The sequence below is a fragment of the Polyodon spathula genome, chromosome 28 (assembly GCF_017654505.1).
Source record: "Polyodon spathula isolate WHYD16114869_AA chromosome 28, ASM1765450v1, whole genome shotgun sequence".
NCBI classification, from domain to species: Eukaryota; Metazoa; Chordata; class Actinopteri; order Acipenseriformes; family Polyodontidae; genus Polyodon; species Polyodon spathula.
In genome coordinates this window covers 6,408,110-6,426,034 of record NC_054561.1, presented here as the reverse complement: position 1 = coordinate 6,426,034, position 17,925 = coordinate 6,408,110, and positions in this window count along the sequence as shown.

Here is a 17,925-nt window from a genome sequence, read left to right as displayed (position 1 = left end):
CTAATTATAAGCATGAAGGATGTCAGTGGTGAAGAAGGTAACAGCCACAGCATTACAGCAGGTATATATCTTTTATTTGAAGCCACCAGCTGTTAAATTGTATTGATATACATTTACAATAGGTATAATTAACATTTCTAAAATACCTTTAATGCAAACATCCCAAAGTGCAGAGCAGTTATTTACAGTATGACAGGTCTGAAAAATACATTTTCAGGTGTATTTAAAACTGGTGATGCATATTAGCTACAGCCCCATTTCCCTTGAGTTCTCAGCACAGCTGTGTGCACCGAAAGAAGACCCCCCCCCCCACCCCATTGCAAACTGCAAGGAGATACATTGAGTATAGATCTCAGATTTGCTCCTGTAGGTAAGCGGGAGAAAGGCCATGCACAGCACAAAATTAGTAACAAAATTCAACTTATCAATCTGATGCACAATATGGAGTAAGAGAAGACCAGTTAAGACTAAAGTGATATGCTGGTGTTCTTTAGTTTTGGTCAGAATCCAAGCCAGAACTCATTTCTCTGGCATTTCCACATTCCCATACAGCACTACTGGGACTACTACTGTGAGTCTAACAAAACTCAGTAGCAACCTCCAGCACCCTAAAACTTAATGGAAAGCTGAGAGACTTAGTTGCAGTATTTTGTTTTATTGCTGTAAAACGAGGTGCAGTGTGTTCATCGTCCATGGTAATGACTGCAAGATGCATGTAGAGGTAAGAGTCCAGTACATCTGATACTTGCCTGTATTGCTTCAAGCTGACATAATTATTATACAATTTCCTGAAGATGTGGGGGCATAGAGTAAATACAACTGTCATCCATTTGTTATTGCCATGAGAATACTCTATATTATCAATTGCACAGAGTTTGGGATTCATTTTAAATATCTTTATATAACTGTATACTTGCTAGCAATTTATCCGTGGAGTTCACAAACTGAAACATTTTCTTAGAATGTCCACACAGTTTCCCAGCCCCACCTGCCCTGCCCTGCCCTGCCCTGCTCTGGTCTCCCTGAAACCAATCTCTCAAACCTGTGCTGTCTGCACTCCTGTTAGCGGATTCCATTGCTGCCTGTAACCCTAACCCTAACCTTACCCCTCTAAAAACCACAAACAATCAGATTCTGTAAAATTAGATTTTGTAAACATATTAGTTACAACCATGTATTCAATTTAAGTATTATGTAATTGAATAAACCTGCAGTAAAAAATGCAGAGGCTACACTTTGTAAAGCAAATAATGCTCAGGGAAGGGTTAAACAGGTAACCGTGGATATTAGAAGGCCAGTCAACTTCAATAATGGGTGGACTTTCCAAATCTAGGTCATAAGAAACTCAATATTCAAGCAATGACAATAAAATATCTCGATGTCCTTGTATAAGATAAGATGACATCTCTTGTACAATAAGAGACACCCTGCACACACAATGCATAAAAGGGTGACCAGTGATAAAAATGTTTCTAAGCCTTGGCTATCACTGCTTTAGAGGAAAATCTAAATACTGCAGAACTTTCACATATTTATTTTGTAGTCTTTTTATTTCTGTTTGTTATATCAGGCATACACATTTCATGTAGGAAATCCACAGATAGTATTGTTTCATGCATTTTAAATACATTGCTTATATAAATTCCATTCCCAGAGTAATACAACTTTGTTTTTTATATTAGTTAAGTAATTGAGAGTTCAGTGGGAATGAACTGACACAGGGGATATTTACCAGCTGTATTTACAGCATACTAACTTGCTTAGTGTGTTATTTTCAAAGCAACATATTGGTGCTTCCCATTGAGTAAGTGTGTTTTTGCAAAAGTTTACGCATTTTTTCTATTTTCAAAAAAGAGTTGTAAGGTTATATGATGGTTTTCTGTGTAACTATATCAGAACATGATGCTTGTTTTTTTTTTCGTTTTTTTTTACTTTCGTGGACATTTCTCGAGTAACTTTACTCTTCCAAGTAACTGCAGTTATTTTTGAAACTTTTTAAAGACTACTAACATGTAATTGACATGCAAATTGACATCATCTCATATGAAGGTGTAAATAATTACGGAATATATAAAGATTACTTTCAGTTGTTAAAAACGGGATAACTTCATTACTGTGGCTGCATCGAAGAGGAGAACAATGAGGGCGGCATTATCCTTACACCCCCAAATGTACTGTTTTAGAACTACATTTGATACATTAAACGCTGTACACCGGTGTACAATTTCTTTTTTTAAGTCTGCCATTTTCTTAATTATTATTTTTTTTTTTTTTTTTGTGACTGTCTTGGCATGCATTTCACTGCACTCATCTCCCAATGTTGTTTTTAATTAGTATGTAACCATAGGCAATGAAAGACTGCTCTATTGATTTTACTTTGCAAGAAATTCAAAAAGAATTGCAGACTCAGGTAGCACAGTACTATCTCCCAATCTTAACTCCCTCTCCATTCTGACCTGTATCGGATCCGATACAAACAACAAGACAAACTTCTAATAGATTTTCCTGAACCTCTGCCCTTTGTAGATAATTGCCAAGCCTCCACACAACTATAACATGTTCACTGTAAAGTACTCGTGGCAATAATGTTCCTTTTAATTATGATACATGTCTCTTTTCATTGAAAAAAAAAGACATGACAAATGCATTTAGGTTTCTTTTTTCATTGTGCTTAAACAAGTGCCGAAAACCCTATAATTGGAAATACCTTAGAGCCAGAAACCAAAGCTTTTTGTGCACCCTAATCAAACTGCAGGATGACGTGTGTCATATTTCTGCACAATCATGATCGCCCAACATACATATCTGATATTATTTAGTTCTTCTTGAACAAAATGTTTTAAAAAACTGCAGCGTTTTATATATATATATAGTATATATATATATAGATTATATATATAATATATATATCCCATATATATATATATATATATATATATATGTATTTATTTGAAATTCAATAAGATAAATTCAAAACTTTAAACAAAGGTTCTAAAAGCTTTTTTGTTGTTTTTATAACAAGGGTATGCTATAATTTCAAAATAAAATTATTCCAAAATCCATTGAACTACACAGTTAGAAATAAATTAGAACATGTGTCTTTAAAAAAAAAGGAAAGAAAAAATATGTTTTGTGGTTAGTAGTAGACTACAGGTGTAACGTCAGAGAATGCATCACTTAAAAAAATGCATTTGAACATACCCAATAGCTCTGTTAGTCATATGGGCAGTGCAATACCTGTTTCAGTAATCTTAACTACCTCCAGTTCGTATATTGCAGTTATAGATTATCAAGACATGTCCTGCGGCGATAGAGTGATCTGATTGATTGTAAAGGTTGCGATGGTGTACAATAATTGGTATCTGTTATGTGTTCTGCTCTTGAAAGGCAACATAAAGAGAAGCTACATTTATTTATCTGTGACCCTTTCCAGCACACTGTATTTGCTCTGTCAATTTGGCTGATGTTTAAGAGTTAAACGCCTTGTTGTTCTGTCATTTATTCTTCTTACCTGCTGTAACACCTGCTGTGTTTGTGGTGTTGCTACACTATAGCTGGATGTATTCTGAGTGCTGCCAATGTGGGAAAGTTAAAAACGGCATTGTATAACAGCACTGCAACTATTGGTATTTGTGTGCAATGAAGTCTCTGAATATCCAGCAAAAAGCCCTTCTATATGATTCCATATAAAGTTATTACATTTCTAATAATAAAAAAAAAATCTTACCCTGTAAAGTTTAGTAGTTACATTAAATTCCATAGTTTACATTGCATTACCTTTGCTGTGTCCTGTGTCATCCGTATTGCAATGTAATGTTTTTTAGACATACTGACAAAACGTTTGAAATTCTACACAAAATAAATCATACTGCTGCATTGTACACATTGGTGTACAATGTGAATAAAAGATAATTTAAAATTTAACCTAAATTATTTTAGTATTTTTTTTTTTTGTTATTATTATTTTTAACTAGGCCTACTTAGAGGCCTAGACAATTAACACAAAATAGATGATGGTCCTACACAGATGCTTAGAATGAGCTGGACTTTGCGATCCAACTCAACAATCCATTTGCCTGGGACCAGGGAGATAATCAACCAACAGGCACTGTCCTGATTAACTGTGATTCTATTGTGTGTTGCTTCTGTTCTCGGACCGAAATTTGCTGAAGTAAGCTTACAGATCACAGATACACTGAAACTAATTCAAAGGAACTGCTCCTTTCCTGTTTTTCACACTTAGACGAAACAAATGTCAAAGTTCATCGATTCCGTGACTGCTGTGAACACCGTGACAAAATCAAATCCCTACTTCTAATTATTAAAACCTGTATCTACAATAGACTGACCACTAGGTGACAGACTTGAGTCATCATATGGTAAAAAGTTCACCTGACTGCAATCAAGGTTTAATTTAATTGTATTATTGAATGAGTGTATGCAATTAAGCATGATATAAAAGGACTCGTTTGTGTGAACTGTGTGGCGGTGAAAGAGCAGAAGCAGGAGCAGGAGCATGCAATCGAAGAAGTGGAAAACCGGCGATACAAAACATCAAAACAAGTTTCAGTAAAGATGTGACATCTTTTGGTAGACCATGAAAGCAATGCCCAAACATAAGCCACACAAACCACATAAAACCATAAACAAAGTACCATAAACTGAATACACAAACATATTATAACCCACAGGTCATATAAGATACAAGATACCTTAGTTACAGAAGACAAAATTAAAAGTAACACCCATACCATCTCATTTTAAAATTTTACGAAGGAACAACCTCTGTGCTTAAGACTGGTGGCAGGGAATGATAAGCCTCCAGTGTCTCTTATTTAACTGAGCAATTTAATACAGGTGTATGCTTTTTGTTCCTTTTTAGGCATGTTTAAAACTGGGCTTTTTGTATTTTTAATATTTTGATCAGATACTATACAAGAGAAGCCCTGCTGCTTTGCCCAAAGCCTGCATCAAGTAAATATCCATGGAAATTGTTTGCAAAAAGAAAGGTCTGGGTTATGCATTCTCGAGTGCTAGGTTGAATAGTTACTGTATTTTGGATTGTTTCATTAATCTAAATCTGCTGAGTTCAACACGGTTCAGCTTCATTTCCACATTTTCTTACTTGGATAATGGATAATATATGAAAATATGTAGCAATTTGTATAAAACATTCACCAAATGAAGGGCATATATTTACATTATATATTACAAAAAAACATACATACTGATGCACATTGAAAACACATCAGTCAAAGTTTTACATCAGTAGCTCACTGGGCACATATATAATGATATTAACATTTTAGATAGATGTGTTGATTATTAAGTAGTATTCTTCCTTGGGATGACAAAATACTGAGCTCAAGTCATGTGATTTCATGCAAACGCCGAGACATGATTTTAATTAACACAACAGCGAAAGATACGACTTCATAAGTAATGAAGCCAAAATGCCAAAAACTATATAAAACTACAACTAAACAAGTAAAACCAAAAATAATAAATAAAACATATATATATATATATATATATATATATATATATATATATATATATATACACACACACACACACACACACACACACACACACATATATATATATATATATATATATATATATATATATATATATATATATATATATTTATAAAGCGAATAGAAAGCCACAATGGACAGTCCAAGCCGATTTACATTGATGATTCTGTTTTATAGCTTGCTCCTTGTTTTACACCACCACAGTGCAGGTGTAAAATAGTGGCACTAAATGTACTCTTTTGCTCTTCTTTTCAGATTGAAGGTTGGAGCTCTGTAACAGGTGCACTGAGATGATGAGATGCACAGTGTACAACCCTAACATTTCTTTAGGGTCCTAGCGTGTTATGGCTGAAAGCATGTCACATTATAAGGGAAGCAGCTGGCTGGTTAATGACGGGAAATAAGGCATTAATAGGGTGGGGACAATTTCGCTCTCCAGGGAAAGCGACCAAAGAAGTGTAACACTAACTGAAAACAAAGCTTGCAAACTGAGATTTGTTTTAAAAAGAAGATACATGTTTCCTATAGTGTTTCTTTAAAAATTGCACATGTGAGATGACTATCAATCAATGGAAGTGAATAGGAGGCACTGTAAGCTTTGTGACATTATTATGTTAGTTCCACCCACTTTAAGAATTGACAAAGCAAAGCCATGATTACCTAAGGTAAAGAGTTAATGCATCATATAAGCACTGGAAACTGAAAAACTACTGTGGTAATGGAAAAAGCAAACAAAAGTGATTACTGTCAATATTTATAGAAACTTTACAGCTATGCAGAAGCCATAAATAAAATCCCCAGTGGTTCAGTATCGGCCAGTGCCTGTCTCCACATTTTATTTCTTATTACTATGCGGAACCATGCAGTACAGGTTAATGCACTACTGGGGAGGCGATTTATAGCTGCACTGTATCTGTAAGGCTTCCTGGTAGGTCTTACAGTGAATAGGAATTGAAGTGTCTCCTATCCTCTGTCCTAAATTCACTTCATACCTATGTTCTCAGATTTGGCAAGCCAAGCTCTCATTGTTGCTGCCTGTAATCTGGATAAATAGAACACTCCGGCCTCAAGTGTACATTTCACATTATATCAATAGAATCATTACAGGGGGAAATGAGCAAATAATATTTTGAAGGCTTGAAAACATCTCTAACTGCTTCTAAAATCTAATGACAAGCTACAGCTTTTCTATTACTACTTCAAAGCCTCTAATGCAGTTATTTCCTGAGATTAGATTGGTTTCTCGTTATCTGAATGACATTGCATTTATTAGACCATGGCTTAGAAATGTGGTTATGTTACCTGTCTGTCCTAGGGGTAGAATGACTGCTAATTTGACAGAGTTGAATAGGTTGACTAGTTGGCACGTTAAAAAAATCTTAATCCATGTATTTGGTAATCCCTGGTGCTCTGTTTGTGAACATATTTTTTAGTAACACTTTATGGTTTGTGCACTATATTTTTAAACTGCTAATGCTCTATGTTAAGCCATTACTTCAATTCCACACATGTGAAACTGCATGCTTCACAGTTACTTCACAATCATGTGACATGCGACTGACGACTGTATTCAGTGCTACCCCTAGTTTTTTTTTTTAATTGTGTAATTTTTATATAAAATGTGTGTGTTCCTTGAAATTATTCTGAACCCCAAGTGTGTGAGCTATTCCATCGGAAGGGTTCCAAAAGAACATAATTTTAAAAATGTTATTTTCGTGGAAATAAAAAGTGATAAAAATGGCCATGTTTAATGGGGGTCCAAATAATATTATATATAACTATATATATATTATATATATTATATATATATATTATATATAATTAGATTATACTACACCAAACACACCCTATCATCAATATATACACAAAATATATACGTCGTGTACAAAAAATTTCAATCAGTATCATGTCGTCGAAAGGTGAAGTGTTTCAGCAGTAAGCAGTGGTTTTTAGAAAGGTGTCGTTAATTAGTGTCATCTTTTCATAATAACAGAAAAGAATTGGGAGTTCAAAGTGGATTACAATTGAAGTACAATTACTTTAAGTTATTGACCAATTGCTATTTACTGCATGCACGATTACACTACAGTACAGAACACTTGCACTGAACAACATGGTAACTCAATATATTGATGGGGTTTCAATGTATACTAGGGTTATAACTGTACTGTTAAGCAAACACAACCCCTGAAATGTGTGATATTTATAAGCTGTATGTGCTGCAAGTCAGCTGATCGGACAGATGTATAGAAGGGTCAGGGTTTTTGCTGACAAGCTAAAAAAAATGTGTTATCCATATTAAGCCAGGTTGCCTAGCCAACCTTTCAGTACAATGCTGCAGAAAAGCATTGTATCAAGTTATTGATTTCTGAAGGCCATTTCTCAGCTATCAAGTCACACAATTATTTTAAGTTTTTGCAGAAATATCCCTTTTCTTCAACCCAGCTGTGGACTTTGTTGACTCATCCTTTGAAAAAAAAAAAAAACAGGAAAAATAATAACTTTTACAAGGAAAGAATAAACATAAGAAACTGCAAACCAAAAAATAAAAACAAAGATTTACAGAACACCTTGGCATGTAGAAGAAAATATTCATTCTCACCCAAAGAAAACAAAAAGAGAGAGAAAGGTGGAAAAATGGGAGGGAATGTGAATGTGACAGGCTGGGATTTGCTGGGAGGATCCTCAATATCTAACAAACACCAGGGTAAGGGTATTGGGATCCTATGCGACCTGTAGGGTAGATTTGGTCTGTCAAGGGGAAGGAGGTTGAAGGCAACCGGCCGTTTACATATCCTCACCACATTATTGACAGGCATCTACTGTACAGGGTCCCAAGCCATGAGCACAGATCAGACAGTCTTTTCGACATCTAGGTAATGTGAAGACTCAGGAACAAATACTGGCTCGGTTTTATTGGATGGGAGTTTTTACTGAGGTGAGGAAATATGTAGCGGGCTGTCCAGAATGCCAACAAGTAGCGTTGGGGCCGGTTCGCCTGGCCCTGCTGGTCCCACTGCCCGTGATTAATATCCCCTTTGAACGCATTAGTAGAACCTTAGCGTATTTCGGGGAGCTGGAGCCAGGACTCCTCCCTTGTGTCATCCTGCTAAAATATCTGTCAGCCAACCTTTAATTACCTATCAGTCACCCTATTTAAACCATAGCCAGCTTCCTAATTCTCGTCTTGCTTTACCACGCAGACTTGCAGACACAATCTTAAAACCAACCTTTTGTTTTCAATCGGCTGAATAGGCAGCTTTTGTCAAATAATAACCAAAACAATTTTCAAGCAAATCCACCCATCTTGCTTCTCCATCTGACAATGCTGTTGCTTCAACCTGTGCTTATCCAGCTGTGCCCACTGCCATTTCTGTTTGCCACTCGAAACGCATAAACCTGATTCTTCAGCACATCAACAAACAAGTTCTGTTCAAAAAAGGATTGCTTATTGAAGCAGGGAGCGATCGAGCTGCTTTATTTGTTTCATACTGCAATTCCATATCAGCAGAGCCTGTTTTTCCTCCTCAAAAGTCACATCAGAAATCCAAACTTGTCAGTTCACGCTTCGCCCTTGCAGTGCAAGCTTCAGTCTCTCAAGATCCAGCAAATACAACCCCTCAGTTTTCAATTTCATCTGATCCTTCCTCCAATTTGTGTTATCAGGTTTTCAATGATATCAAGCAACTCATTCATCCTCTTTCCACTTCCATTTTTACACTATCTGATCGCAGGATCACTCGCTTGGAACCGACAGCCATTACTTCCTCATCAGTAGCATCAGCAGCAGCCCTCATCTCTCCCACTGCTCCAGCCACACCCACACCTGAAACTCATCCAATGAAACTCCACAGCTGGTATCTATACCATTTTAGGTCGCCAATGGTGACAGACTTTTCCTCCAAAAAATCTAATAGAGCAAACATTCTCTCTGTCAGTGTCAAGTACGTTAGGGTCTTTCATACACAGTTGGTTTAGGCGCCACTTTGACTGCGCAGGCAGGGGGCAGACCGATTGATGATTTAATTGGATATATTTAGGGTGAAACTCAATAAAAAAAAGTAACCAATAATTATATTTTATATTCATTTAATGGATTATTAAAAAATTAACATCGTACACCAAAACCGATAACAGTTTTGATTTTCAAGATAAACAAATTAAGACCGTTGCTATGGAAGTGACGCATTCACATGGGGGAAGGAGGATTAAGATAATATGATTGTGCTTCGTTTGCAGGTATGAAATTACTATATTTCCAGCAGTACAGTTAAATGTTAATACTGATCAATTAATGTTATTAACTGTCAGTCCACTGAATTACCCTAATTGAAATGCTGGCCATCTTTTTGTATAAGGATATTATCTTTTCCAATTATTCTTTCTTATAATGTAGTGTGAGTGGATTTGTTGTGTTATTGTGGATTGCTACTTTGTATAATGTATTTTAATGGTTGAAAAATCTTGTAAGTTGTCTAGTCCAAATTGGTGAAGTGAAATGAAAAAAATAACTTGTTTCAAAAGATTCTAAAAAATAAATAACAGAAAAGTGGTGCGTGCATATGTATTCACCCCCTTTGCTATTAAGCCTCTAAATAAGATCTGGTGCAACCAATTACTTTCAGAAGTCACATAATTAGTTAAATAAAGTCCACCTGTGTGCAATATAAGTGTCACATGATCTGTCACATGATCTCAGTATATATACACCTGTTCTGAAAGGCCCCAGAGTCTGCAACACTACTAAGCAAGGGGCACCATGAAGACCAAGGAGCTCTCCAAACAGGTCAGGAACAAAGTTGTGGAGAAGTACAGATCAGGGTAGGGTTATAAAAAAATATCCGAAACTTTGAACATCCCACGGAGCACCATTAAAACCATTATTAAAAAATGGAAAGAATATGGCACCACAACAAACCTGGCAAGAGAGGCCCGCCCACCAAAATTCACGGACCAGGCAAGGAGGGCATTAATCAGAGAGGCAACAAAGAGACCAAAGATAACCGTGAAGGAGCTGCAAAGCTCCACAGCGGAGATTGGAGTATCTGTCCATAGGACCACTTTAAGCCGTACACTCCACAGAGCTGGGCTTTACGGAAGAGTGGCCAGAAAAAAGCCATTGCCTAAAGAATAAAATAAGCAAATACGTTTGGTTTTCGCCAAAAGGCATGTGGGAGACTCCCCAAACATATGGAAGAAGGTACTCTGGTCAGATGAGACTAAAATTGAGCTTTTTGGCCATCAAGGAAAACGCTATGTCTGGCACAAACCCAACACCTCTCATCACCCCGAGAACACCATCCCCACAGTGAAGCATGGTGGTGGCAGCATCATGCTGTGGGGATGCTTTTCATCGGCAGGGACTGGGAAACTGGTCAGAATTGAAGGAATGATGGATGGCGCTAAATACAGGGAAATTCTTGAAGGAAACCTGTTTCAGTCTTCCAGAGATTTGAGACTGGGACGGAGGTTCACCTTCCAGCAGGACAATGACCCTAAGCATACTGCTAAAGCAACACTCGAGTGGTTTAAGGGGAAACATTTAAATGTCTTGGAATGGCCTAGTCAAAGCCCAGACCTCAATCCAATTGAGAATCTGTGGTATGACTTAAAGATTGCTGTACACCAGCGGAAACCATCCAACTTGAAGGAGCTGGAGTAGTTTTGCCTTGAAGAATGGGCAAAAATCCCAGTGGTTAGATGTGCCAAGCTTATAGATACATACCCCAAGAGACTTGCAGCTGTAATTGCTGCAAAAGGTGGCTCTACAAAGTATTGACTTTGGGGGGGGTGAATACTTATGCACGCTCAAGTTTTCTGTTTTTTTTTGTCTTATTTCTTGTTTGTTTCACAATAAAAAATATTTTGCATCTTCAAAGTGGTAGGCATGTTGTGTAAATCAAATGATACAAACCCCCAAAAAATCCATTTTAATTCCAGGTTGTAAGACAACAAAACAGGAAAAATGCCAAGGGGGGTCAATACTTTCGCAAGCCACTGTATGGCCAAAATACAGATATTTTTTACATATCTATTTTACTTTGTATTAACAAACCATTTTCCCTTAGATTGTAACTTGTGGGTCTTTGTTCTTGTTCACAAAACCCCCATTTCTAGTTAGTTTATCTAGAGTTTCACTTTTAACTCCCACATTACAAGGGAATAAATTACTTTTATGAGTAGAATCCCATAAGGAACCAATTTTACAAATCTTAAACAAACATTTATTAATACTAGGAATGTATTGGCTTAAGCATACGGCACAGCCTTTTTAACATGAAAAATACATTGATCTGGTCTGCATTCTGACAACAGCATCCACATGCAACATGACTGTAAAGATAATAATACATTACAAAATCTATAAAATAAACATACGGGAAGGTATGTTATTTTATTCAAACATTTCTTCTCATGGGTCAGGTCAAGGCATATGTAATTAATAGCCTAAAAAACAAACATCAAACAAAAATCGTAATAGATAAACAACCTAAGTCATATAACAAGCATGTGATGCACTGAGATGCATTGTTATTGCAGTTTTAAATTGGTTTACAGTCTCAGTTTCACGAAGGTCGTGTTTACACCGCAGGAGAACAACTGTTGATACATTATGTAAAGGGGAACAGATGTGCCAACTCAACCAGAGCTTCCCACCTCAGGGTTTAGATTGTGCTCATATTTTGCAATTTTTGGAAATCTAAATTACAGGTGCAACTGCGTGTGACGCAATGGTCTTGAAATCTATCTTGATATTGGTTTTATGACATGCTTTTGAATGAGTCTTGTGATGGATAGTGACTTGCTGTCAACTGATTAAAGTCTTTATATAGTAGCGGTGCCCCATCTGGACAGAGGATTATTAAATTGTGAAAGAGATTACCAAATCAGTTATTTCACCGCAAGTCCTTCAAACGTTCATCTATAACCCATGAATGCTTGTTTCAGAACTTTGCAAGAATCAATTTTTAAAGATGGCAACAAAGAAGACATTAAAGGTCAACAGCACCTCTGTAGCCCTGACAAACTACTTGCATATAAAGATTAATCACATTTTATGGTTTTAGTTTTAAGGATTTATTTATTAATACACTTTTTTGGTTTAAACTCAAACTATTTGCTAATATTGTACAATCTAACCCAAAACAATATAAATGCGTGTGTTCGTGTTTGTACGTTTATTAAAATGTGAAGGAGTCAGATTTTACCACAAGTCCTTCAAATCCTCATCTATAAGCCCACCAAAGGTCAGTTTGTTAACTCGTGTCCCACAAGGAGTTTCAGCCCTTCAAAGATGGGGCCATTTTTGATACTTTCATCATGAAGCCTTTTTGTGGAGTCATTAAATCAGACAGTAAAGTAGGCAGAAAGAGCTGCATACAGAAAGTCAATTAAATTATGAACACACCAGAGCAATTTGAAAGTGATATCTCTTCTACTTTAGAAGGAACATGCACTTAAAAATCAGTCAGGAATTTGACAATGTTTCAGTTTTAAGGCCCCAGCAACACAGAAACATTAAAGTACTAAGGTACTTGTTTGTACAGAACCATTCAAAGGGCTACTGACATTCACACACACACACACACACACACACAAAAGGGGGTGTATCTCAACAAGTCTTCATCACTGAGCTTAAATATCTGGCCTGGTTAGATGCCTGACCTGTATCTTCCACTACACAAAATATTAGCAAAATCAAAATCTTGAGGAGGGGATTTTCCTGGATTTTGGTTGATTTGACACGGAATGACCAAGATGGGGGAGAGGGGGTCTCACTGTGTTTATCAGTGGTCTTCAAATATTGTGCCTGTGGGCAAATTTGTGCCCACATGATCAGGTTGTTGTGATCGTAATGGCAACCGACAATCTAGAATACAGCAATATTGATGTACCGCTACGAGAACTAAAGTCATTACTAACTGAAATCTAGGTTTTTGTGCAATTGAGAGGAACAGTAGTTCCACACTCCAAGTTATCAGTGTAGTGTGAGAACTGCCTAACTCTATACAGCAAGGATAGTTTACATGTTTTCAGGGTATTGCCGCAGCAAAAGTAAATCAGCCAAAAGCACCACTTCACTTTTAATTTGTAGTTCCCCAATTGTCCCTTCTAACTTGTATCAAAGACACAAGCTAAGTTAGAAGAAACCATTTGGGCAATCTTGGCCAGCACCAAGCAAATAGGCACACCTGAAGGTGAAGTTTGCCCAAATGGTAGCTGTACCTGAAAAGACACTAAAACCAATTACCAATTAACAAACCCACAGACCGCAATCATAAATCAATCCCATGCATCAGTTCCCTTTTTTAATTTGAATTCTCAATGTAGCCATTTCTTCCATTCAAATTTGGCCTGCACAGTATTGCAAACAATCTGTTCCTCTTCCGACTGGGATAAAACTAATACCCTTAATATATTAAAACCATTTGCCTGTTCTCTGCTTTCCACGATTCCTTTCCTCTTTCATGTCCCAATCCTGCTGATTTATGCCAAATATAATGGAGGGGGGGGGGGGGTTGAAACTAAACAAGTATTAGGGTGTGCAGAGCTACAGCGGGGGCAACTATGCTCAGGCTAAGCCACCACCACGCCTGCAGTAATCCTAGAAAAAAGAGAAACTCAAATGTAATGTTTCCTAATTGTGCCCTAGTTTAATGGCACAGGTTCTTTTATTGGGAAAGAACATGGAGTTCAGTGTTATTATTTATATTTATAAGGCCCTGCGAAAATCACAGCAGTGTCACGGGTTAAGTATCGTATTTCGTGGAATGTGCACGGAACTATTTTATAAATAATGTGTACAGATTATTATAATTTTTTTCAACGTCTTACACCACCCTGTCCCGCAGGCCGAACATGGTACTGCAATTACACATTACATATCATAAATAATCTGTAATATTATTACAAAAGCAAAAGATAAAAAAAAAAAGCTGACTCAATATCAAAAAAGTTGTTTTCCTACCGTCAAACAGCAAAGGAATTTTCCGAATTCGCCATTTCACCGCTGAGATATCCCCTTCACTGTCTAGTACCTTATGGTTCAAAAACAACTTTGATTGATTAACTGTGCATTTCGCTGCTGTGGCCTTACAAATATCTGTTGATGGTGAAATCTCAGTGATCACGTTGTAGGGGAGGTCACAAGCTGTCCAATCGTACCTTGACTTTGTTTGCAGCCTAATCCATTCAAGAGTAATCGATGTGCGCAAGTAAGCAGAACCGCATGTATTGCAAGGGAGTGCACAGCAATGCGCACAGCGGATCAAGGTTTCTTTCCATTTTATGCTCATTTTTCAAATCGTAAAATTTGGAAATCAAACTATACGTCAAGCCGTGTTCCAAAGCATCCAGACAAAAAGTCAATTCAGTCTTTTAGAAGTTTTGGAGGAGATGGATAGGAGTGAAAGTGACATTGAAAATGATCAACTTTCTGGGTTGGATGGGCGCTGATTCAATGTCTGAAGCAGCATTTGAAGATGGATTGGATCCTCTTCAGGATTTGTGAGTATAATGGATCCACACTACAGTTATTATTATTATTATTATTATTATTATATTATTATTATTATTATTATTATTATTATTATTATAACATTGAGCGCTTTAGGGATGTAAAGAGTTCATTTGTACATTTGGTACAGTTCGTGTTATTAGGTTTTTGTTCAGTTTTAGTCATTGTTTGAAAAGGAAAATATTTGATTTGAAGTAAACACTTTATTTTGAAAAAAAATCTAATTATTTTACTTCTTGACAGTTCCATACTTTCAAACAAGTGAGTAACAAAAATACAGTCAGGTACTAAAAATTCAGAGCTACAAAAAAGTCTCAGCAGCAACATTCTCCTGCACAAACACACAGTTATGTGAGAGCAATGTGCCTGACAGCTGTGGCATATGAATTGAAAGTATTTGTCATGCATACTCATGCCGAGTGAATACGCATGACAATGGCCGAGTGAGACCAATAGGAGCCAAATGAAACCGAAAAAAGGGCGTATCTCATAGCACCATGCCCAATTTGTAGAGCTATTTGAGATGTTATCTTAATAAAAATATGACTTGGATCGCATTATTGAGGAGATAGGTGATAAAACGAGTGAACAGGAGAGGATTTATCAGTATGCACGTCTATAAAGAGGTATGTGGAAAATACAGCGAACAAGGGGTGGGGCTTGGATGTAGATACAGTACTGAGTGTCCTTTTGTGATTCTTTGCCTTTTAAATCTGTTTTACTCTGAAAATATATATTTTAAGCAGCGCGTGTAAAATAAACAGCGCGTGTGAAAATAAATTGGACCTGACCCTCCTAACAGGCGCTGAATAAATGGACAGCAAAGGATTAAACGTAATTCCACATATGGCTATTGCATGGTTATAAACCACCTACAATGCTTTATTAACACTCTATAACATAATTATTAAGCATCTATTATATATGTATAAAACATTTATAAGCAGCACCTTAAAATAAAGTGTTAACAAATAATCAAAGTGCAGTAAAAATGACACACTTTAAACCATTATAAATACACAATAAAATGCAAGGAAAGCGTATCCCTGTTAAATTTACATGCAGGGTTTCACGCAACAATGCTGCACTTATACCCTGACAAGGTGACTACTTTCGGAACAATAATGCCCTCATCCACCAGGCCAGAATTGTGTGCAAATTGTTTGATGAGCATGTTTTAAAATGTGATGCATTGTTTTTAACTGCATACACCAGAAGCTTATCATGTATCAGTTGTAATTAGTGTCTAATTTTGTCATGGTGTAAACACATACTTGGGGAGAGAACTATTCCAATCAAATGGAGCTGAATATGCTAAGTGAGAAGTCTGTGAGGATGTAAATTTCTTTGAAAGAGATAGATATTGCTTGACTGTTTTTTAACAGTATTTGTTTCAGGTAGTATTTCCTACTGTTGGTAATTTCTGTCTGTTTACCACTAGCTGTGAGGCAGATCAAACACAACAGGTAAGAAACGCCATCATTTTCTCCTTCTGAAGAATGCAGGTGGCAAAACTTTACTGTAGTGGACAGCTCATCAGTTACTGTTTGGAATTCCTTTACCACGTACCTCAACTGTGTGCAGCTGGTCTACAGAGGTTAGCAATGTGATAGAGATTGACCATTGGAATATGAGATAATGTCTATTCTGACAATCATTTCAGTTGTCTTGCTGCTTGAACTGATTGAGATGTTTTAGTACAATTTACCCAATTATTCGCCAGCGTGTAATAACATCACAAAAAAAGAACTGCCAAATTATAAGGACTTAAAACATCCTAATGACTCACCCCCCCCAGAAGCTAGGTGCACCGACTCGCATTTGAGTACCAATCACTGCTTTTCCAATGACTGACATGTTTTCAATGTAGACTTAATTCCTTCATGCGACCTTACAAAGTTGATCAGAAGTACAAAATTGAAGTAATTGCAAGAAACTTTCAATAAATATTCTTCTTAATGGCTTCAAATACATTACCATTAATACATTTAATTCACCTTTACCATAATGTGTGCATTTTTCATATAGAGAAATCTGAATTGTGAACTAGAGCGAGCATTGTACTGTATATCCCTTGTATATGAACGTAGTTCATATGAATGGATCTGTAAACTCCATTGAGAAAGGGATTTTCTTCACAACCTGATTTAATTCTCAAATCTACAGGCTTCACTTCTTTCTCTAATGAGTAATATTCAATCGATTTCAGAAGCACACATATACCCTGTGATGATTCAACTGTAATTGAAATGAAACAAACGCTTAATTGCTCCTGACACAAATGTATTCACTTACAGTAATCACAAATGCTACCAGTGTTTCACTGCTAATTGTACAAACCAGTGGCTAAGCGATAATGGGTACAAATGTTGTAACATTTTGTATGGACTAAAAGTACTGTCATGGTATGTATTACAGAATTTAAATTAACTACATGAATACAAATGTAACGAGTTGTGTTGTGTGATGTTGTTACTGATTCTGTCCCCTATCTCAATGTTTGCGCAAACAAAGGCAACAATCCAAGTCTGTGAACATGTGACAGACATCGAATGATTCTTGGAGTTACATCTCCCTCACGACCTGCGAGGCAGCTGCATAAAGGGAACAGAATACCCTGGACTAATTGGCACTACAGTTTATTCCCAGGGTTAGGTGTAAGTCAGCCATCTAGAAAGGGGGCAAAGCTATGGTATACAAACTCAATGACCCGGATGGGAAACGACATGGCATCCACGGATTGGAGGAGCAGGTGTGCTCACTGATCAGGTGGTCGTGGGTGACTTTATAAAAAGGCGACGTGGTGATCTGATCTGTGTTTTTGTGAATGGTCAAAATAAATGAGCAGAAGGAGAACCTGTGCTGTGA